Raw genomic sequence first — 24,617 nt, forward strand, 5'->3', positions numbered from 1 at the left:
AGTAGCAAGTGTTTATTATAGTTTATTATTAAAGAAACCTGTGGCAGGTATTTCATAGAAAAAAATCTACGTGGCCAAAACATAAGTAAAGGGTAGCACGTGTCGGTAACACATATCACAAGGGCACATGCATGGAGAATTCACTTAAACCTCTGATACTATCTCTTAGTGATGTCATTGACCTTCTTTTCTCCTTTTCTTTCCTTCATTTGTCTCTTTATAAGATGCTTCTCGACTTGATGTCATCTGGTCTCAACCAGATAGTGCTCTGTTAGACATAAATGCTGCTAGATATTGCCAGGAATAGCTTCACTGGGCATGTGGTTGTGCAATGAATCTCTGGTTAAAATTTCTGGTAGAAGAAGAGGAAGAGGAAGAAGAAGAAGAAGAACAGAAGAAGAAGAAGAAGAAGAAGAAGAAGAAGAAGAAGAAGAAGAAGAAGAAGAAGAAATCAGAGATATGGAGGACAGACTTGGAAACAGAATTAGTAGCTTAAAATGTCCTTAACTTGTTTATCTTTTACCAAAATTTATCTAATTCTGAAAGAAATACATTAAAATACTCCAGTATTATAGTTTTACCATCCAATTATCTACCCAATTAAGCTAACTTTTAAAGCATTCAGACTATGTTATTAGGCACATGTATATTAAGTATTGATATTGATTCATTATCTATGATGCATTTCTCTTTTTTATCTGTTTCTTGTATCTTTATCTGAAATCATGATTGTTACCTATGCTTTTTTTTATGTTTAACTGGAGCATAATGGTTTTTTTGCTCGATATCCTCATTTCATTTTTTTTTTCCATTTAGGGTGAAAGTTTATATTATTTGCACTCATAATTACAATGTTATTTTCCCCCTCAACTACCTCTTTTTGGTTTTCTTTTTCCTCTCTTTGTTCCTATATCCTTCTTTCGATTAAGATGATACACAAGATTGACTAACATTTCTGATCTTTAAGTTAAACAACCTGTTTCCTCTCTGTTGATTTCTTTTCTCTTCTCTTTAGTCCCCATGCCATGTTTTACTCTTTCTTCCCTTTAACCCTCTGATATTTTCTTCATGTTTCTTCCTCTGATATTTGAATCTGGATTGATTGTAACTATTTCTTTATCTATCATATCTTCTCCCTTTGACCCATCTCTACCCCTCCCTTTTCTCTGTTTACTCTTATTTCTCTTGACTTTAATGCATGTCTGTACTGAAACTTTTATTTGTGTTTGGGGATGGGAAAATGAGGAAGGGATAGTGTTCTACCTTCCTTTACATGATCTGCTATAAATTAGTGCCATGGGAATCACATTTTCCTCATACCTCCCTCCATGAATATATAATCTTCATAATATATGCTTCTATTATTTAATAGGGTTTTGCTCCCATTCTTCCTTCTTTCCTCCCCAGTACAGTTCTCTATCAGTTTATTTTACTTTTCCTAAGACAAAAACAGAACAAAAATACCCACAGATCCTCTGCCATTTTATAATTCATTTACTACCCTTAAAAGATTAGAGACCCAAAAGACATTTGTTTCATAAGCTCCTATTAACAGAAAAACAATTCGTTCTCACAGTTTACCTTTCAAGGAAACATATATTTTTGCCTTGCTATATATATATATTTTTAGCATCTGCATTTCCATTTTGTAACATTCATTTTCTGGTCTTTTCATCAGAAACACTTGAACATCTTTTATTCTTTTAAAAGCTCATTTTTTAAAGGATTATATTTAGAATTGTCAGTTAGATTATCCTTAGTTATAAACATTTATCTCTTGCTTTTCAAAATATAATATTAAAAATTCTCCTCTTCCTCAGAGTGGCTGCTGCTAAAACTTGTATATTCCTTATTTTGGCTTCTTAGTATGTAAACTTATTTTTGACTGTTCTGGGTATTATTTTTCCTTTGACCTAGAAGTTCTGGATTTGGCTATGGGGTTGCTTGGGGTTTCCATTTTGGAATTCCTTTCTGGAGGTGACCAGTTGATTTTTTTCTATTTTTGCTTTTCCCTGGTTCTTAGAATTCTGAGGAGTTTTCATTTATTATTTCTAGCTATGGTATATAGACTTTTTTTGATTATTGTTTCCAGATAGTCTTATAATTCTTAGGTCTTTTCCTTGATCTGTTTTCTCAGGTTATTTCTTTGTTATTTTTTACATTATATTTCTTAGATTTCCTCTTTTTTTAACTTTTGGTTTTGTTTTCATATTTTTATTGGGAGTTTTACTCAGTTTTTTCTGGTCCATCTTAATTTTCAGAGAATTTAGCTCCAGAATGGTTTTTCCAACATCAGGTGTTAGTTTGCTTTGCTTGTCTTTTCTTCCCTAACTTCTCCATTCTTGTATGCATGTTCATCCTTCATTGCCAAAGAAGGCCATGCCACCAGAGAAATAATGACAAGACTTGCACTTGACTTTGTTTTCAGTGAGGGAGGGCTGTGCAGGTCACCAGCCTCACTTCTCCTCCAGAGCCATCTGAATCCAGTGACTAGATATTCATCAGGATGACTGGAGATGACTCAGGATGAGGCAACAGGGGTTAAGTGACTTGCCCAAGGTCACACTGCTAGTGAGTGTCAAGTGTCTGAGGTGAGATTTGAACTCAGGTTCTCCAGACTCCTGCACTGTTGCTTTATCCACTGCACCACCTAGCTGCCCTCCATTCTTGTAGCAGCAAGAACCCTGACATATACAGGATGGCCTGCTAGCACAGATTCTTAGATCTGCTTTTCTAAAAGGAAAGCAACTATTCAGGAGTCAACAATCTTCTTTAATCACATATACTAGCAGAAAAAATACAAGCAGAACAATAAAGACTAATAAACAGGGCTTCTAACAGTCTCTGCATAAGCAATACATACATCACAGATCAACTCACAGATTCAACTGTCTGACCATACTTGTATACATAGTTATGAGGAAGAGAAGCAGCACCAAAATCCAGGTTTTCAGAGCGGGGGAAGTCCTTTATGACTATCCAGAGTGTCATCTAGCACATGAGCCTTCTTCCAAAGAGTAAGCCCCCAAGCAAAACCTCACCTTGGAGTATATATACACTTTTCAGAGCCATAGGGCATCACAACCTTTGTGACCCAAAGTCTCATTAGCAGTTAACAAAAAGTGTGGGCTTTCCTACAAAACAAGCCTCCCCTAATCAAACTTCCCTTAACTGGCTCCACCTGAGGCCTATTAATGAGAGATCTTTAACTCTCATTAACATTACATTGACATTACAATTCTATATCTCTTTCATTTCCATAGATATTCCTGCTGTCCCTATGTCCCCATTCTTTTTTCTCTTAGGTGTTACCTTACTTGTAATGAGGTCACTATCACCTTTAGGGCTTATTTCTTAGATATTTCTCAATCCAAAAGATTACCTTACGGTTTTCAGAGTTTTCTTTGGTTGGCTATTGAGGGTGAAGAGCAGCTAGGCTGTACAGTGGATGGAGCACTGGGCTTAGAGTAAGGAAGGCCTGAATTCAAATTCTGCCTCAAACATTTACTAGCTGTGTGACCCTGGGTGATTCACTTAACCCAGTTTGTCTCAGTTTCCTCATATGTAAAAGGAGCTGGAGAAGGAAATGCTATCTTTTGTTTTATAAAGCAGTTTAGTATGCTGCCTTCAAAATAAGTTGTACCATTTTTAAATCACAAGAATTTCTAAAAGTTCTATGATTCTTCCCCTACCTCCTATCTCCAAAATAATCTGATTCCCCCTTTCAACAAGAAGAAAAAGAATTAAGCAAAAATAATGGATATAGTAATTATTTCTGAAAAGTTTTACATTCTTTCTAGTAGTCTCCTACCTCATAACAGAGAAGAATAAGGCTTTTTTTATTGTTCTCCAAAACCATTTCTAGTTTTTGCCATTGGTGACATTTTCAACACCTTTATTAATCTTTTTATTTTATAATATTTCTGTCTTTCTGCAGTCCCTCTGAAACTGATTATTCCTTTTCTACATATGTTTTGGAGGAATCCTTACTACCATTAAGTGAGATAACTATGCCTCCCACTTCATTCTGGAATGAAATTTCTTAAACCATAGTGCTGAAAACTAAGTACAATCCTCAAAATGTGGTCTGATCAGGATGGACTAGAAAGTCTTTCATTTTATTGTTGCTGAAAGATGTCTTTAAAAATTTTACATATTCTGTTTTAATGTCACTTACATTTCTAATATGTTTTTTCCCACTGTACTCCTAAAGCCATTATTGAACAAAGAATGAAAAAAGAGGGAAGGGAAAACCGTTCAACTGAACTAACAAACATATTGCAAAACTCTGGCATTATGTTTAGTGTTCCACAGTTATAGTCTCTCACCTCTACAAAGAAAGGATTAGATGGTTTTCTATACTACTCTCACAGCTTGATGGTACAGTGGATAGAAAGATAGAATGACTTGGCCTGGAATCAAGAAGACCTGAGTTCAAATTTGATCTCATACATTTCCTTTCTTTGAGATCCTGGGTAAATTATGTAACTTCTGTCTGCTCAGTTTCCTCAATTGTAAAATGCAGATAATAGTACCTAACCCTAGGATTATTGTGAAGGTCAAATGAGACAATATTAATAAAGTGTTTAGCATAGTTCCTGGCACATAGTAAGGGCTTAAAATGAATGCTTCCTTCATTCTTTGGAGACAAGTTTTGTTACAATTTCACAGCCGTCAGTTTTATTTTGTGGTTAGTGATACTTCCATTTTCATTATTTCTGGTTCTTCTTTTTGCATGTTGGTTCTCTATATTAATCTTATTTAATGTTTTGCTCAGGGTAATAAACGTTTCTTACTATTCATAGCACATCAAATTACCACATATGTAGTTCCCCCAAAACAGATCTAGACCTCTCTCAATACAACTCACAATGACATTTTTGGCTGCCATATCACACAACCTTCTCCTATTGAACTTGTAATCTATCAAATCACAGAGATAGTTTTGTCAAACTAACCTTTGTCATTTAATATTTGTAAAGGTGACTTTTTGAAAACAACTATTTACATTCATTCTAGTGAATTTATTTTATTAGATTTCACCCAGCATTCTAGACTGTGAAGAGCTTTTCTGAAATATTGATTTTGTCATGCAAATCATTAGCTCTCCCTTTCATCTTTGAGTAATTTCTGAAATTGATAAGGATTTTCCAAAGCAAAATTCTCAATTTCTAATGCTTTTTATAAATAACTTCATCTAAGTAACTGGAAAAAAAAAAGTTAAACAGCAGGATGTCAAATATGGATCCTGGGGATCCTTCCTTGGACACTTCCTGCCAAGTTGTTATTTAAAACAACAACAACAACAACAACAACAACAACAACAACAACAACAACAACAACAACAACAACAACTATTTTAAGTCTAGTCTAAACCAGTTTGAAATTCATTTAATTGAATTATTGTCTGACCTGTATTAATCCATTTTTTCCATAAGAACAGTATGATATACTTTACTAAATATTTTGCTAGAAATCTCTCTTCTATCATTTCTTTCTCAGTCTCTTTGTGTATATCTCTGTGTCTTTGTCTTTCTCTTTCTTGCTATCTTTTTTCTTTCTGGGTCTTTTTTCTCTCTTTCTGGTTCTCTGAACTGTCTCTCACTGTTTTTGAGAGCTTTTTTTCTGAGAAATTTTACTTCCTGGGTAAGATTACTTCTTGAGAAAACAGTAGGGCATTGTAGGAGAAATTCTTTATACAGAAATCCAAGAGCCCCTTACAGCTTTTGATCCATTCTCTAATGATATTTTTTGTTTTGTTTATTAAATTTGTTTATTTTCAGCTTTCAACATTCACTTCCACAAAATTTTGAATTTCAAATTTTCTCCCCAACTCTATCCTCCACACCCTACTCCATGACAGTATATATTCTGATTACCCTTTCTTCCAATCTGTCTCCCTCTATCAACCACCCCACTCTTATCTCCTTGCCTTCTAGTTTTCTGGAGGGCAAGATAGATTTCTACACCCCATTGCCTATGTATATTATTTCCTAGTTGCCAGTAAAAACAATTTTTAACATTCATTTTTAAATCTTTGAGTTCCACATTCTCTCCCTTTCCCAACCCCACCTACTCTCATTAAGAAGGCAAGCAATGTGATATAGGTTATATATGTGTAGTCATGCAAAACACTTCCATAACAGTCATGTTTTGAAAGACTAACTATATTTCCTTCTATCCTGACCTGCTCTCCATTTATTCTCTTCTCTCCATTGATCTGCCCCACTACAAAAATGTTTGCTTCTGATTAACTTTCCCCCAATTTGCTGGGCCTTGTATTATCCCGCCTCTTTTATCCCCTTCCCCCTGCTTTCCTGTAGGGTAAGGTAAACTTCTATACCCAATTGAGTGTGTATGCTATTCCCTCCTGAACACAAATCTGATGAAAGTAAGTCATTTATCTTCTCTCACCTTCCCCATCTTTCTCTCCATTGTAAAAATTCTTGCCTATTTTATGTTAGATGATTTACTACATTCTACCACTCCCTTTATTTTTCTCTTAGTACATTCCTCTCAATGCTTAATTTTGTCTTTTACATACCATCCCTTCATATTCAGTTCACCCTGTTCCCACTGTCTCTCTCTGCCTCGGAGTGTCTCTCTCTCTGTCTCTCTCTCCATACATATGTATGTATATACATACATACATACACACACACATACACAATACGTACATATATACACATACATATACATATATTCCCTCCAACTTCCCTAATATTGAGAAAGGTCTCATGAGTTACACATGTCATCTTTCCATGTAGGAATGTAAACAGTTCAACTTTAATCAGTGCCTTATGACTTCTCTTTCCTGTTTACCTTTTCACACTTCTGGTATTTGAAAGTCAGATTTTCTATTCAGCTCTGGTCTGTTCAACAAGAATGCTTGGAAGTCCTCTATTTCATTGAAATTCCATTTTTTCCCCCGATGTATTATACTCAGTTTTGCTAAGTAAGTGATTCTTGGTTTTAATCCTAGTTCCTTTGACCTCTGGAATATCATATTCCAAGCCCTCCAATCCCTTAATGTAGAAGCTACTAAATCTTGTATTATCCAGATTGTGTTTCTTCAATCCTTGTATTGTTTCTTTCTGGCTACTTGCAATATTTTCTCGTTGACCTGGGAACTCTGGAATTTGGCTGCACTATTCCTAGGAGTTTTCCTTTGGGGATCCCTTTCTGTATTTGATTGGTAGATCCATTAAATTGATGTTTTCCCCTCCAGTTATAGGATATGAAGGCAATTTTCCTTGATAATTTCTTGAAAGATGATGTGTGGATTCTTTTTTTGATCATGGCTTTCAGTTAGTTCAATAATTTTTTTTTTTAATTATCTCTCCTGGATTTATTCTTCAGGTCAGATTTTTTTTCCAATGAGATACTTCACATCATCTTCCATTTTTCATTCTTTTGGTTTTGTTTTACAATTTCTTGATTTCTTACAAAGCCATTAGCTTCCCTTTGCTCCATTCTAATTTTTAAGGAATTATTTGCTTCAGTGAGTCTTTCTATCTGGTCCATTCTGCTTTTTAAGGAATCCTTGCCCTCATTACCTTTTTGGACCTCTTTTACTATGTGGGTTAGTCTATTTTTAAAGGTGTTATTGCTTCAACATTTGGGGGTGTTTCCTTTAGCAAACTGTTGACTTGTTTTTCATGATTTTCTTGCATCACTCTCATTTTTCTTCCCAATTTTTCCTCCACTTCTCTTACTTGTCTTCAAAATCCTTTTTGAACTTTTCTGTGGCCTGAGACCAATTCACACTTTTCTTGGAGGCTTTCAATGCAGGAGTTTTGACTTTGTTGTCTTCTTCTGGTTGTATGTTTTGGTCTTCCCCATAACTAATGACATAAGAAAATACTTTTTCACCAAGAAAGTAAGAATCTATAATCTTTTTCTTTTCCCATGTTAGTTCAATTTCCCAGCCAATTACTTATCTTTTTAGCTCTTTCTTAAGTGAAGCACTCCAAAATCAGCAGCTGATTCAGCAGTGGCTAACACAGTTCTGGGGCTGGGGCTGTGTCTGGGGCTGGGGCCCAATCATTGTCCCCTCTCAGCCTGGTGAGAGACCCTTCCCACTGACCTATGAAGATGTCTCTGATGTTAGTGGGATGAGAAATCTGGAAAACATAGCAGCTGCCAGTGATTCAGTCCCCTAAAGTATACTCCAACTCTGTTCACAGTGTCATGGCCCATCCCAAGTGGCCACAAACCCTTCCTGTTGACCTTCCAGATTTCTTGGGGCTGAAAATTTGCTTCAGTGTCATTTTGTGGCTTGTGTTGCTTGAGAATTTGTTTAGAGTCATTTTGAGGAATTTCGGGGGAAAACTTCAACAGAATCCTGCTTCTTCTCTGCCATCTTGGCTCCACACCCCTCTAATGATGTTTTTCCTTTGTAATTTCCTGACACCATTTCTTTGGACCCCTGTTAGCTCATTCAACTCTCTACTGGGAAAATAATGATAAGAAGTAAAATTCTGACTTGAAGAAGCTCTTGTATTAAACCCATCAACTTCTCTATCTTTTCTCCTCTTTCCCAAACAAATTGCATTTCCAAACTACTGTCTCATTATCACATTGATGATTAGAATGCACCATGATCTATAGCTATATAATAGTGCTAGGTAGAACATTGTTACTACAATATTGAGTCTTTGCTCATGGCAGAAAATGACCTATATATGTATTTGACTAGAGTGACCCAAAGAAAGAAATTTTTCCTGCCCTTCTTTTCTTCTGTTCTATACCTGGAACTAAAATATAAAGTTCCTATAAGCAACTTCTAGTGTCCTATATTCAAGTATTCAGAAAGGCACTTCTGAGTGCAGTTATTTAGACCTGCTGGGTGTTCTATTTCTGCATGAGCTTCCTGGATTTGCCTCTGGCCCAGATGTTTGTATTTTCTATTTGTCTGTCATGCTGCAATGTTGTTTTCCACTATAGATGTTGTAATCAATGGCATGAATAAGTAACCATCACTAACCCAAATTCGATACAACTTCCATCCCTGAGACAACAATATCCTTCCTGTCTCCTCTGTTTATTATTCTACATTTTTAAAAAGTTAGAATATGATAGTCTTGGCATTTCCACTGGTGGTACACATGCTATTGTTTTCCATATTAATTACTTCAGGTAATACAATGTTGACATTTACTTCAGTTTACAAAACAATAAAGAGGCAAATAACATTAATGGTACTGAGGTAACCAATATAAAATAATTAGAATGTCTGATATCGCAATATTTACAAAGAAGTTATTCATTTATTTTAATGCTTGCCTTCATGAGGCAAGTGTGCTGCTACCTCATTAAATTTGGAATCTCAAATTCTTATTAATAAAACAAAGTTGTTAAGAAAAACGACTTTTATGAAATTAAGTGTTGAATTGATTGCCTCCTACATCTCATAAATATTACAATTTAATCTGTTCCTTAGTAGCAAAGGCAGCAAATTTTTTAGGGGTAATAAATATCCTGAAAAAAGATGGAAGGGGAATAAAACAAATGGAAGTGACTTTTTGGATGCAGAAATATGAATCCTTTTAAAATTCTTTATACTTGGAATAAGATATAAACAGTGTTTTTCTTTTCAGGTGAAAATCCAACAGGGATTAGAGGTAACTGAGTGTAGGCATTAGTGCTGAATAATTAAGATGTGTCTAAGGTCTAAGTGCACACTTTAAACAAAAGAGCTGTTCTCTCCCAAGTTCTGACAGATTACTAAATCCCATCGAAACTTACAGTCTTGCAGTTTGGGCATTCAAAGTTTTAGTCATTCATTATTTAAGTTGTGTCAGGATGAGTAATATTAGATATGTGTCAGATTAATTCATACATATGTATGTGATTGATGACTCAAAATATTGTCATAACTATTTTCTAGTTGAACATTTTGTTCTAATAATGCTGATAGACTTTTAACTCAGCAGAACAGATAAAAATAAATTCATTCTAAACCACTATGCATTTGCTGCAGACATTCTTAGGAGGTCTTCCTATTCAGTTAAAAGTGTCTCTAGTGAAGAGTAAACAAACAGGATAAGACACCACTAGGAAATAATTCTAAATTGAATTTTTAGTTATTCAGCTGTTGCACCCAGGGATTTTGATGATTTCAGTTGGAATGACTGTTTTTATGATGCACATATTTTTGGCTAAAGAAAGAAAAGTTGAAAAATATTCAGGACCTTCTCTGGCTTTGAAAGAATACAAATTAATCTGAATTATTGAACTCCTACTAGGTGCAGAACATTATTCCTGGGCTTAAAACTTCTTTCATTCACTCAATAAAGACTTATCAATTGTCTTGTGGGTAAAGAGCACTATACTACTGCTAGGGGAGATGAATTATAGATAATATAGGATCCCTGCTTTCATAGAGTTTATAATCTCATAGAAGGTAGAAGGCACAACTACAGATAACTGTAATACTGAAGAGTAATATAACAAGTTTGTTAAAGTGGTAAAATTTTTAATTAAACACAACACACATGTATTAAGAAGCTGATCTTTTCCTAGCACTTTGCCAGGTGTTACAGATATAATCACAAAAACAAAGTGATCCCTATCCTCGAGGTGTTTTAATTATATGGGAGAGAAACAACATATATACAATTAAGTCAAGTCATGTCAGCAGGCATTTATAAATCATTTACTAGATGCAAGGAACTGTGCTATCTGACAGGGAGACATCTTTAATGGGGGAAGGACACATAAATAACTAGAAACATACCAAATATATAGAGAGTAGATGGAAGATAATTTCATTACCTTTCAGAGGTAAACACACAAACATACAGAGAGACTAGAAAGACATCTTACATAGTGTGGAATGTGAGCTGAGTCTGGAAAAAAGTCAGGGAAATCAGGAGGCAGAAGTAGAGAGGGACAGTATTCCAAGTACAGGAAGGAACCAGTGTAAGGGCATGAGAGGATGGAGGAATAACAAGGAACAGGCAAGGAACAATAAGTATCCAGTGTTGCTGAGATCATGGAGCTTAGGGAGAGAAGTAAAATACAAAGATAAAGTAATATTGTTGTTACTGCTGCCTATATTGCTCAAGTATTATAGTAATCTGTATTTGTGTCTTCTACCTTCTATGAGATTATAAATTCCATGAAAGCAGGTATCCTATATTATCTACAATTTCATCTTGCTTCACAGTAGTACAATGCTCTGTACCCAATAGGCAATTGATAGCTCTTCATTGAGTGAATTAAAGAAATATTAAGCACTAGGGTCCTAGAATAACATTCTGCACCTAGTAGGTGCATATACTGTGCCACCTAGCTGCCCTAAGAAATAGATGTAAAATAAATACGAAAACATTTCTGGTGGACTAGGAGAGAAATAATAACTGGGGGAATCAGAAAAGTTCTCACATTGGAGATTAACCTTTAGCTGAGACTTTAAGGGTACTAAGGATGACAAAAGGTAGAAGTAAAGAGGGCAGATATTCCAGGAATGGAGGATAACCTGGGCAAAGGCGCAAAAGTTAGAGATGAAATATATGGGGAATGTCAAGTAAGTCTGACTGAAATATGGAACGTGTCATGGGGAGCAGTGTGAACGAATCTAGAAAGAAGATTTGGAGTCATTGTGAGGAGGTTGTGGGAGAGGTACCAAGTAGTAGCGCTCCTAGGATCACAAGGCAGAGACATGAGTGCCTTCAGTCTGAAAGGAACAAGCACAGGTGAGTGAGAAGGCAGACAATGTTATATGTCCTCTTGCAGAGAACTCAGGAGAGCTCTGGGTCTCTAACCCTCTGTCTTATATATTATTATTGTTGCAGGGCAAATTCATAGGAGATCTTAGAGGGAGTAAATCAACAAATGACCCAGATTGGTACCAGCCACCCCATCTTCTCCATTATAAGGGCGTTGTGACTAGGAAATTCTCTTAACTTCATATATATGGATTAGAGGAAGTTTGCTAAAGAGATCTGATCATGTAAGTCTTGCGTTCATTGTCTAAATGAAGATGATTAAATCAGTATTGGGTACATAGGAACTTCCTGGAACACAGATAGGTAACCACTGATCAAACATGGAGTCACTTCTGTTAACTAGGACCTAGCAACGGGTCAATCTTCACAGCCATATTGTGTTGGGTTTCAAATGTGAAATGGAAGAGTTTGTTCTTTCATTTAGAGACAATAGGGAGCCAGTGAAGTTCCTAGACAAGGGGAGTAACATTGTTATATCTGTGCTTTAGACACAGTTATTTGCCAATTTTCCAACGGAATATAAGAAATGTTATTAAACACCTACTAAGTGTCGGGTATTCTCTGAGTATATGAATAAGGAAAAACAAAGACAAGTTCTGCTTTCAAGAGTTTACAATCTAAATGAGGAAAGAATACACAAAAAGGAAGCTTGGAAGTGGGTGGGAGGATGGAAGATTTCCAGCTATTTGAGTCAAATCCAAACAGTGCAACTGTTGGGAAATGAAGTTGTATGGAAATACTTGAGATAGACATGGGAGTGGTTAGCCTTGACTACAGTGATGACCACTGCATGAGTGGAGAAAAGGGAGAAGATACAGTAGATTTTGAGGAGATAGAATTCATAAGGCTTGTTATACTAGGAAAGGCCTGACTCAAGTCAGTCTCTTAGTAGATTATGTCCAATATTAGAATGAAATGAGAAAATTGTAGATCATTCAATAGTTAACAAAAGTAATTTATTTAGCAATAATGTGAAAAGGATATTCAACAAGGATGTAGCACTTAGTTCTGATAAACACAGCCCCCATTGTCTCAACACAGCACTGCCTTTGGTCATCAGGTTAGAAAATAGTATCTGGCCTGGACTTGAAACATCTGCAAAATCAAATGTCCCTCAGGTCTCCATAGGCAGGTCTTTTAATGTCCTTAGATGATCAAGAAGCCACAATGCTTCAGTGGTTCCCTATTACCTCCAGGATCAAATATAGACATCTCTAACATTTTAAACTTTCCTACTTTGCTATTCATTTTCCAGATTACTCCCCTCTATGCACTGTAAGATACAACTTCATTAAATTATTTAAAGTTCCTTAAGAATGATGCTTCATCATCAAAAATGTGTTTTTTACATTGTTTGTACACGATGTCTAAAATGTTCTGCCTCTTTACTTCAGACTCTTACTTTTGTTGGCTTCTTTCAACACTCAGCTCAAATCCTACCTTCTGCAGGAGACCTTTCCCAGTTCTCCAAGCTAATAGTATCTTCCCCTCAGTTGAGAGTAGATCGTTTGTAGATCTGACCAAGGCCTTTGTCACTGTTAGACATGAGGGTTTATGGAAAATTATGTCAAAATCTGGCTGCTTAGAGAAATTCATCAGTATCGTAAGTCAATTTCATGATGGCATGTTTGCCCAGGTTCTGGATAATGGACAATGCTCTCACACCTTCCCAGTCACCAATGGAGTGAAACAGGTTGTATGCTTGCTCCCATGCTTTGTAGCATGATGCTTTCAGCCATGTTGTCAAATACTTTCAATATTTTCAAATACTATCGTACTGAATGTAAATTCTTCAATACAAAAAGGCTACAAGCCAAGACCAAAGTGAAGGGAGTGCTGGTGCATGATTTTCTGTTTGCAGATGATTGTGAATTCAATGTAGCCTCTGAAGCTGAGATGCAAAGTATGAATCAATTCTCTGCTGCCTGTGCTAATTTTGGCCTAATAATTAACACCAAGAAAACACAGGTCCTCCACCAGCTACCACCACACCATCTATATGTGGAACCATCAATTACAATAAATGGAGAATTCTTGAATGCTGTGGATAAGTTGACTTAACTTGATAGTGTACTTTCCAGGGATGTACACATTAACAATGAGGTTGATACATGCATTGTATCAGTGTTTTGGAGGCTCTGAAGAAAAGTTTTGGAGAGAAGAATGACTGACTACCAAACTGAAGGTCTACAGAACTATTGTGTTGACCTCATTGTTGTATGCCTGTGAAACATGGACAGTCTACCAGCGCCATGACAGGAAAATGAATCATTTCTATTCCTTCCATTCCTTGCATTCACTTCCTAACTGTCTTAGGAAGGTTTTGGGGATCACTTGGCAGGATAAGGTACCAAACACCGAAGTCCTTGCTCAAGTTGAACTGCCAAACATTCAAACTATCAAACCATATTCAAACTATGCTATCAGAGTGCAATTCTGATGGGTTGGCCATATTGTTGGAATTCAAAATGTATGCTATCCAGAAAAACTATTTTATGGAGAACTCACATGGGGCAGGCAATCATGTAGTGGTCAGAAGAAGCGATACAAGAACACTCTCAAGGACTGTCTCAAGAACTTTGAATTTGACTATGCCACATGAGAGACACTGGCACAGGACCACTCAGCATGGTGTGCCCATATCAGAAAGGATGCTGTGCTCTATGAGCAAAGCTGAATTGAGACAGCACAAAGTAAATGTAGGAAGCGCAAATTTATAGTGTCCACCCCAAAAATTCATACAGATTCTCTGTGCCCAACCTGTGGCAGAGCATTCTGAGCTCATATTGGCATGATCAGCCACAGTTGGACACATTGAAACTTCACTTTATCATGGTGATGTCATTTTGGTCCTATTCAAAAATGAAGGACAACAACCGATCTTCCCCTCACAGACTGCCTTCCTTTTATACTGTATGTATCTTATGTAGTGCTAAGTTTTGCTTCTTTTTACATGAAGTCTCCTCCAATGAGATGCAAATTCTTTGAAGAAAGGGATTGATTTTTGTTTGTCTGTTTTTTACTTTTTTTATATAGTTTAGCAGAGATCATGACAAATGCTGAGTGTTTAATGAATATTTCTTGACTGACTGATTCCTTCTGAAATAAATCCCTAAATTTCTTCTTCTCCATAGGAACACACAGTAGTATTTCCCACAAATCTCACCTTTTCTACTTTTAGATTAAGGTCAAATACTCCTCTCTAAAACCCTTATTGCCTCCTTCTCAGTACTCTTAAGTCTATTACTTCTTCTGAAGTATAAAGTGTCAGGCATTCTATTACTCACAGTCATGCACGTTGGGTGTGTATTCCAGTTGAGAGCCCAGATCTCCTGAGTCTCTGTCCTTATATCTCATTGTTATTGCTGGGGAAACTAGAGGATTATCTGAACTGTGACCCCTCCCAATCCCTCCTCAATCCTAGGGGCACTATGATTAAGAAAGTTTTCTAACTTTACATTCCTAACTCTAAATGTAGCTGACCAAGCCAGTTGTTGGATGTATAGGAACTTTCTGGTACATACGCTGCTCAATCAGTGGTCAACATGGAGTCAATTCTATTAATTAGAACCTAGCAAAAAACCAGTCCTCATCTCCTACTACCTCATTATCTGCTCTCTCTTTTTCTCTTTCTCCTTTCCTCTTCCTCTCCCCCCCTCTCTTTTTCCTTTATCTATCTGTCATCTATCTATCACTGGTCCATACATTCTCAGGCAAGTGGAGGTAATTAAGAAACCACATTATACTCTTATCTTGTACTCAAAATGAGTATATATCCAGCTTAAATATGTCTCTTACTGTCTCAATCCCTAATCAGGAAATTCTCTCTGTATAACATCATCCTATGCCATAACAAACATACAGATACACATAGATACCAAGGAATGTAAGCTTCACTCCATAGTATTTCAATCAATCAATAACACTTAAGAAACATATACTTCATGCCATATACTGGAAGAAAATGGGAATACAAAGACAAAAATCAAGGGGAAAAAAAAGATCTTTCTTTCCTGAAATTAACATACTATTGGGGAAAGCCAGATTGTATGTGTATAGCCTCACTTTGGCTCTTCACAATAAAAATATTATTTTTCTTTAAACAATAATATTTTCTGATGCTGGAATTATGAGAGAATTTACCCAATTACTTTTTCATTAGTAATAACAGTAATAATATATATATATATATCACTTCAATATATCAATATTATATTCCATTCACTGCACTAACCACTTTAAAATCGTTTTCTCATTTGATCCTCTTAACAACCGTAGGAAGTAGGTGCTATCATTATCCCCATAATGCAGATGATGAAATTAAGCAAGCAGAGGTTAAATGACTTGAGCAGAATAATACAGATAGTAAGTATCCAAGGAGGGATTCGAACTTGGACTTTCCTGACTCCAGATCTGACACCACTCTATCCATTGTATCACTTAGCTGCCTTTCACACACACACACACACACACACACACACACACACACATACACACACGTATGTGTACATAAGTGCCTATATATTTTTTAAAACTAAATATGAAAATTTTTTTTTCTGGGTTGTCTCCTGTTTGAAATGCTTCCATATCATGTTTCCTCCTTTAAATGATGCTTCTTAGGAAGAATGACTCAAAGTTCTCCCTTTTGATGAAAATTATTTTTTTTTCATTGTTTATTAGACTCAGCTTTGTAGGATATATATTTCTGGTATGTTCACCACCTTTCTTTGTTTCATAAAATATCACATTCCAGTGATGCAGACATAGGCTATTCAAATTTGTTTTCCTTAATGACAAAAAAAAAATATCACTTGGTTGTCTGCCATATTTATTTCAAAGTAGTTGAAGTTTGGATTTTCTATGGACCATCTGTGGATTTTATCTACTAGTACTTTGTCTTCTCTTTTTCATACATCCATCAAACTTTCTTGAATCATTTCTTGTTATGGTATGGGTTCAAAATTTTGAATTCACCTACTTTTCCTGGGAGGTCTATGCTTCTTCTTTTTCTGTATTGAGTTTTATTCTTAGAATTACACAGTTGATATGTTCAAAAATATTCTTAAACATTTAAAATAATCTAAACTTATTAAAAATTGTTATATCAGAATACTTTAATTTAGAGCCCAAAGAGTAATTCATTCCATTATTCATTTTTTTCATACCTCCATACTATAATATACTATACGTATAATACTATACATAGCTTGTTGGTAAACTGACATTTGATTAAATTATTTGGATATATATTGTTGATATTGCTATTCTCCTCCACCCTCCAAAAAAAGTTACAAAGACTAGTTCTTTCTTGAATGCTTAAGTATTAAAGTACTGATTTTGTATAAAAGACAAATAAATCTAAACTTCCCCTTAAATAGATGCTCATTCTGTCTTGGATTATGAGCTCCTTGACAGCAGGGGCTGGTTTTTGTATTTCTTTATATTCCCACCACTAAACACAGTTCCTGGAATGTAGAAGGCATTGCTGATTGTACAATTTATTGATCTAAGAAAAATAAGGAAATATTTTAAAATATTTTAATATTTAAAAAAATAAAGAAAAAATTTTATTTTTAAAAGAATTTTAGAGAGAATAAATGTATCAAATATTTCTTCAGCACTTTGTAAGAAATATTACACTACTCTAGTAAACTTGTTCTAATCTCCTGCGTTAGAATTTTAGTCTACTTCCATGTAAAATATATCATCATCTCCTTCCAGAGGGAACATCTATTTAATTATAGTTGCATTATTTCTGTAGAGTGAGCTTTATCAGTTCTAAGACTTGGTTTGATAATTTTATAGCATGATTGATATATACCTGGGGATCTTCCAATCTGAAGTTAGGAGATAACAATGAAGACTAATAAGAAATATAAAGAAATTCTTTACTAACATCATTCTTATCAGGATTTATCTTTGAATTACAGGTATGGTAATTGTTTTCCTTATGGTAATTGTTTCCATTGGTCCATGGACCAGTGGATCTATTTCAGGAGATCTATGAACTTGGACAAGAAAATATATATATATTCACTAATCTCTAACTGAAATTTATTATTTCCTTCAATTATTTACAGATGTTATTTTGACCAAGGTGCATTGTATTCACCAGACAGCCAAAGAGGTCCATGGCATTGAAACAGTTAAGAACCATTGCAGAGTTCTCATAATCAGTTTTTCAGGATTAATCACCAAATATTTCCTTAATCACCAAACACTGTCTTATAACTTATTATTGAGTTGTCTCTAAGAGTGATTGAGTCACTCTAATCCATGTTTTTTGTACAGTCACATATAATTGTGATGATGAGGTATTTTGAAATAATCAACCTTTTGACAAAGTTTGATAAAGCTACTTTTTTGATTTTCTTTTTGAGCTATCTTGGTTACATACATTATCTAGGCAATTTCTACCTAAAAGATGAAGGTACTAATCTGTTGGCTGGTCATGTGTCTGAATTTCCTCAGGCATCTTGACAGAAGGAGCAGCAGTCCAAAGACTTCAGCCAGAAGCAAGTTAGGAGCCAAGATCTCTGATTCTTAAAATACCTTGTACTTCTGTTCTTAATAGTCAGTCACTTTGGTTTACATAGAACTTCTATTGTTGCTCTTAAAACATTCATGTAGTTCTGCAAATTTCCTCTTACTTCAATGTTTGTAACTTCTTTTTAAATTAAAGGTAAGTATTTATTGCAGGATAAAGAAGAGAAGAGTGTAAAATACAGCAAGGCAGTTACGAGCTTCTCTATTCATGTACTACTTAGCAAACAAAGGTTTGAATGCTATCATGGAAGGTATTTACCATGCTAAATTTTTTTAAATAAATAAATTCTGTTTTAACTTTTAGCATTCAGCTTCATAAGATTTTGAGCTACAATTTTTTTTTTCTCCCTTTCTCCTTCCCCATCCCTTCTCAAGATGACAAGCAATCTGATATAGGCTATACATGTAAAATCAAATTGAACATACTTCCATATTAGTCATGGTGTGAAAGAAGAATCAGAATGAAAGAAAAAAGGCAGGAAAAAGAAAAAATGATGAAAATAATATGCTTTGATGTGCATTCAGATTCTTTCTCTGGATGTGGATAGCATTTTCTGTCATGAGTCCTTTGGAATTGTCTTAGATCAGAGCATTGTTGTGAAGAACCACGTCTCTCAAAGTTGATCATCACATAATGTTGTTGTCATTACATACAATGTTTTCCTGGTTCTTCTCACTTCACTCAGCATCAGTTCATTTAAGTCTTTCCAGGTTTTTATGAATTCTGCCTGCTCATCATTTCTTATGGAACAATAGTTTTCTATTATATTAATATACCACAATTTGTTTGGCCATTCCCCAACTGATGGACATCTTCTCAATTTCCAATTTTTTGCCGTCACAAAAAGAGCTGCTATAAATGTTTTTGTACATGTGGGTCCCTTTTCATTTTTTATTATCTCTTTGGCATTCAGACCTAGTAGTGGTACTGTTGGGTCAAAGGGTATGCACAGTTTTATACCCTTTGGGCATAGTTCTAAATTTCTGTCAAGAATTCCTGAATCAGTTCACAACTCCACCAATAATTCAATAATATTCCAATTTTCCCACATCTTCTCCAACATTTATCATTTTCTTGTTTTGTCACATTAGCTACCTCTATAAGTGTGATGTGTTATCTCAGAGTTGTTTTAATTTGCATGTCTCTAATCAATAGTGATTTAAATATTTTTTTTTCATATGACTATAGATAACTTTAATTTCTTCATTTGAAAACTGCCTGTTCACATCCTTTGACTATTTATTAATTGGAGAATGACTTGTATCCTTATAAGTTTGACTTATAAATTTCTCTATATATTTGTAACAGTAAGCACCCCAACATACACAGGGAGACCTGCTATCTCAGATTCTTTGATTTGCTTCTCTAAAAGCAAAGGCAACTTTTAGGGGTTAACAATCACTTTAATCAAACACATGTATCATTCATTTAGTTCGGGGGAAAGTGTCAGCACCCTGAACTTCAGAGAAAATACAGAGCAATTTAAATCAGCAGACAGTGCTTCCAAACTGTCTAACAGTAAGCAATACATACATCACAATTCAACAGGCAGGTCCAACTGTTTGACCATACCAGAGAGGAGAGCACCAACATCTGAGTTTTCAAAATCAAAGGGCTGTTTAGTGGCTTCCCAGAGTCTCATGTGGCACATAAACCTTCTTCTAAAAACTAAGCCCCAAAGTAAAACCGCACCTCAGAGTCTTTATACACTTTTTAGATCCAGAGGGCATCACATCCCTAGAGCCCCAATGCCTCATTAACAAAAGGTATGGGTCTTCCCAGGCCCAAGAAAGGGTGGAAAAGATCTTCCTTAATCACATTATTCAGACATATTCTTGGTATAAACCAAAACAGCAAAGATCCTACTTTGCTTGCCCTCACAATATTTTCGGAAATGAGACCTTTATCAGAAACACTGACAGCAAAAAAATGTTTACCAGTTTTCTGCTTTCCTTCTAATCTTGGTTATATTGATTTTGTGCCAAACCTTTTTAATTTAATGTAATCAAAATTATCCATTTCATAATGTTCTCTATCTCTTGCTTGTCCATAAAGTCATTTCTCCATAGATCTGATTGACAAACTATTCCTTACTCTCCTAATTTGTACATGGCATCATTTTTTATGTCTAAATCATATATCCATTTTGATCTTACCTTGGTATATGATATGAGATGTTGGTCTGTGCCTAGTTTCTGCCATACTAATTTCCAGTTTTCCCAGCAGTTTTTGTCAAATAGTGAGTTCTTATTCCATAAGCTAGAGTTTTGTGGTTTATCAAAGAATAGGTTACTATATTCATTGGCCTACTGTGTCTATGTACCTGACATATTCCACTGATCCACCACCACTCTGTTTCTTAGTCAGTACCAAATAGGTTTTATATCTGGCATGGTTAGACCACCTTCCTTTGAATTTTTTAAATTAATTCCCTTAATATTCTTGACCTTTTGTTCTTCCAGATGAATTTTGTTTTTATTTTTCTAACACTAAAAAATAATTTTGGTAGTTAGACTGGTGTGGCACTAAATAAGTAAGATAGATAGAATTGTCATTTTTATTATGTACTCAGTCTACCCATGAGTAATTGATGTTTTTTCAATTATTTAGATCTGATTTTATATGTGTGAAAAGTGTTTTGTAATTGTGTTCATATAGTTCTTAGATTTGTCTTAGTGGGTAGACTCATAAAAATTTTATATTGTCTACAGTTATTTTGAATGTAATTTCTCTTTCTATCTCTTGCTGTTGGGTTTTGTTAGAAATATATAGAAATAGCCATGATTTATGTGGGTTTGTTTTACATCTTGTAATTTTGATAAAGTTGTTAATTATATCAAGTTGCTTTTTAGCTGATTCTGTAGGATTCTAAATGTTTTTAAAAATATATATTCATTTACCAAGTCTTTCCTTAGAAATCAGGTCCTGTAAACTAAACACACTTTAATAGTGTATAATAAGCTCACAACAAATTATGTATCACCAAATAAATTTATAATTAATAATATTGTTAAAAATAAATTTTTTGGCTTCTGAATGATTATTGATTGCTTGATTTGAATAAGGGAATGGTAGGGGAAGGAAGATCACCAAGACTGATCTGTTTTTAGAATTTATATATTCAATTCCTTTTAGTTTCACATCATCTATAGTGAGCAGATACACAGAAGTGATAATTGTAGAAGCCTGAATATCCATCACTACAAATAAAGGAATGATGTTTGTTTCCAAAGCATTATAGATTCAGGTGGTAGATCCAGAGTTTATGTTAAAAAAAAATTGATTTCATGTTCAAAGGCCTCAAATTTGTGTATTTCTTGAAATGAGATTGTCCACATCAAACTGCCTGTGCAGCAGTGCTAAGCTGGACATATCACCCCATGGAATAAATTGATGTCCATGGATCAAATCTATTTTGAACTGCCCCACAATCACAGCATTCCACTCTGAATGATTCAGATACTCATTAAATTCTCCTCTAACAATGTGAATATCTCTAACTAGAGTCTTGAGATATTCAAAACTTTCTTTGGTACAAAGTTTTACAGTATGAAAATGTGCCGAATCTTTTCAGACACCAGCAGTTTTAAAAATTTAGCTGCAAGACTATTGCATCAGTGAGAGATTTGCAGGTTTACTAATACTAATACAAGCATCCTGTTACCAGCCCCAAGCTGCCACAATAACTACAACTGTCTCTTTCCTCAACCTCCATAGGAACGAATGGCCTGTACTGTTTTGCTACGTATCTTAAATTGTCCAAGTATTTGTCTTACCATGTTTTTATAATTCTCATTTTCACCACAATTTCTTCTTTTAACTCTTTTTGTAACTGTTTTATTTCTATTTTGAACCATTCCAAAGCATTTTGTTCTTACTGCTTTATCACTGGAGACTACATGGAATGTTTTGTCTTCATTCTTTTTCATTGGGAGTTTTTTTTCTTCCTATAATAGCATAATAAGTATTTATTGCATTATATCCTTTTCTAAGTTCTTTATTAATGACAATATGTATGTGTGTATATATGTATGCATGTATCTGAATACATGCATACATATATAAATCTATAGGCATAAATATACAGATATATACATATATGTATATATGTGTGTATGTATGTATGTGTATATATATATATATATATATATATATATATATATATATATATATATATATATATATATATATATATACACATACATACATATAATCATCTGGGCTTATTTCTAACTTCTAGGCCTTCTTGCCTTCTAGTCTTTTAATTTCCATGAGTTTTATATCAGACATCTACACTTTTTAGCCCTTCCCTCACTCAAGGCAATGCTGATCGTTAAGAGGTTTGTGTATATCAAAGATAAGGCTGGGAGTCTTGAAGGTTGTTTGGTTCCCTACTATTTGAAAACTTTATAGTGAAATGGCTACAAACTAAATTTATTCCCCTAACCTACTTCCTTTAGCATAAAAATCAGGTTCTACAGTACTGGATCACTTCCCAAGCCTCAGCCCCATCACCACAAAGAAACATTTTAAAATCAAACATGCTTCATTCCAAAGTCTTGGGTAGGGCTAGGGTTAGTATTTATCCATGAGGGTAATGATAAAGCAACTACATCCAAAACTCAAAACAGAGGCCCACTTGGTTGTTTTGGTGGGTATCAAGGGGAGAGTGAGTCCCTTGCTCAATTATCCACTGCTATTTTGGAAAGGTTAACATAGTGTGGATGTTCCTTTCACATACTTGTCTTCTTGCTGTAATTTTAACTAATTTATATTGGTTACATTCTTTGCTTCCTGTGTGGCAAAGGATGGCAAGGGGGAACCCTCTCATCTATTCTTTAGCTCCAAGCCTTCAAATTTACTTGCATTCAGTGTTATGGATATAGAATCAGATCGTTGAGAAGGGCTGAGTGATTCTAATTGTTAAAGTTCCCTATTGTTCATGCATATTTCTTTTTGTTTTAATCATGAGAGAGATGAGGAGAAGATATTTCTTTTTTATATCATAGAAACTTCTATAATTATTTGAGTTGAACAGGGCGTGTACCTAGCTGTGCTTCCTGATTCCAGGTGATTATACATGCTAGCTCAGTACTTGGTGCTTTGTGTGGAAAAAATATGTATACCAATGAGTGTGAGAAAAGAGAGTCTTCCTACATTTGTTAGACTGAAGACTATCCTCAGTCAGGTCACTAACAGTATGAGTCCAGAACAAAAAGATTCCTTAGTGAAGAGGGCAAGGGAGATCGCCTTAACCTCCCTAGACTCTGCAGCAGTTAAAATGATTCCGTTTTTACCTGGCACATAATATCTTTCTTTTCAGGTTGTGGATTTGAAGAGGTTTGTAGAAAGTGACTATTCTGCCATCTTTCTGACATACCCACCAGTCAATTAAGCAAAGTGTAGGGAAAACATAGCTTTCAGAAAGTAGGAATTTTATTAGAAATTTTTGCCTCATTTCTACACATGTGATTCATAGTAAATGTTAAAAGAATTGGTGAAAATAAAGGGAACAAGAAATTTATTTTCAATCCAACATGAGAAAAACCAAAATTTATTTTCAATCTTTCAGCATATGTTTAATTTTATAAGTTTACATTCAACCAAACACAGTTATGGAAAATAGAGAAAAGGCTATTTATAGTTTGCATAAAATAATCTACAAACAACAACACACAATCCAAATATTACAAGCCTACTGTTGGCTTAAATGAGCAATTTCTGTTTTCAAAATAAGAGCATTATTTTAATATGCAGAATCAGACTTACTGTTACCTGTACTCATAATCACATAATATATTTTACTTTATTGTGCAAGTCCTTTAGAAGGGTGCATGATTGTTTCTGGGAATAAATTATTGGATAGTCTCTTAAAAAAGAATTATACCTTTGCTATATAAAAGAATCTCTACAATATAGGTTAAGATAGGAGATAATACATTCTCATACAAAACCATAAAAGAATAATGCAGTCAATCTTAAATAGCACAGTATGCAGGCAGTGAGAATGAAATATAAATCCATTTTATATTGCATTACCAAGAAGGCTGTTTCAGTTCAGTAATATCATAGTCATAATCCTCAATGCAAAACAATTGGTTAGATTACATGGCTGATAAATTAGTGGTGAACCTTGAGAATGAATTCAAGAGTATTGCTGCTTTACAAAAAAAAAGAAAAAAGAAAAAGAAGGGGAGAGGGTGAAAGAGAGAGTAGTAGCTTCATCTCTAATATATTTTGGGCCAGAACACACTTAATAGTTTCTACCCAAGATCTAATAAAAAGTTGGATTTCTTTGCTGAACCATGCAAAGGTACTTTCCATTTGATGAAATCTCT

General features: G+C 34.8%; 1 pseudogene; it reads right to left on the minus strand.

Moving 5' to 3' along the window:
* Positions 1–21,421: 21,421 nt before the first annotated feature.
* Positions 21,422–21,935, minus strand: LOC140514865 (vacuolar protein sorting-associated protein 29-like; annotated as a pseudogene).
* Positions 21,936–24,617: the final 2,682 nt, after the last annotated feature.

The sequence above is a fragment of the Notamacropus eugenii genome, chromosome 7 (genome assembly GCF_028372415.1).
Source record: "Notamacropus eugenii isolate mMacEug1 chromosome 7, mMacEug1.pri_v2, whole genome shotgun sequence".
Lineage (NCBI taxonomy): Eukaryota > Metazoa > Chordata > Mammalia > Diprotodontia > Macropodidae > Notamacropus > Notamacropus eugenii.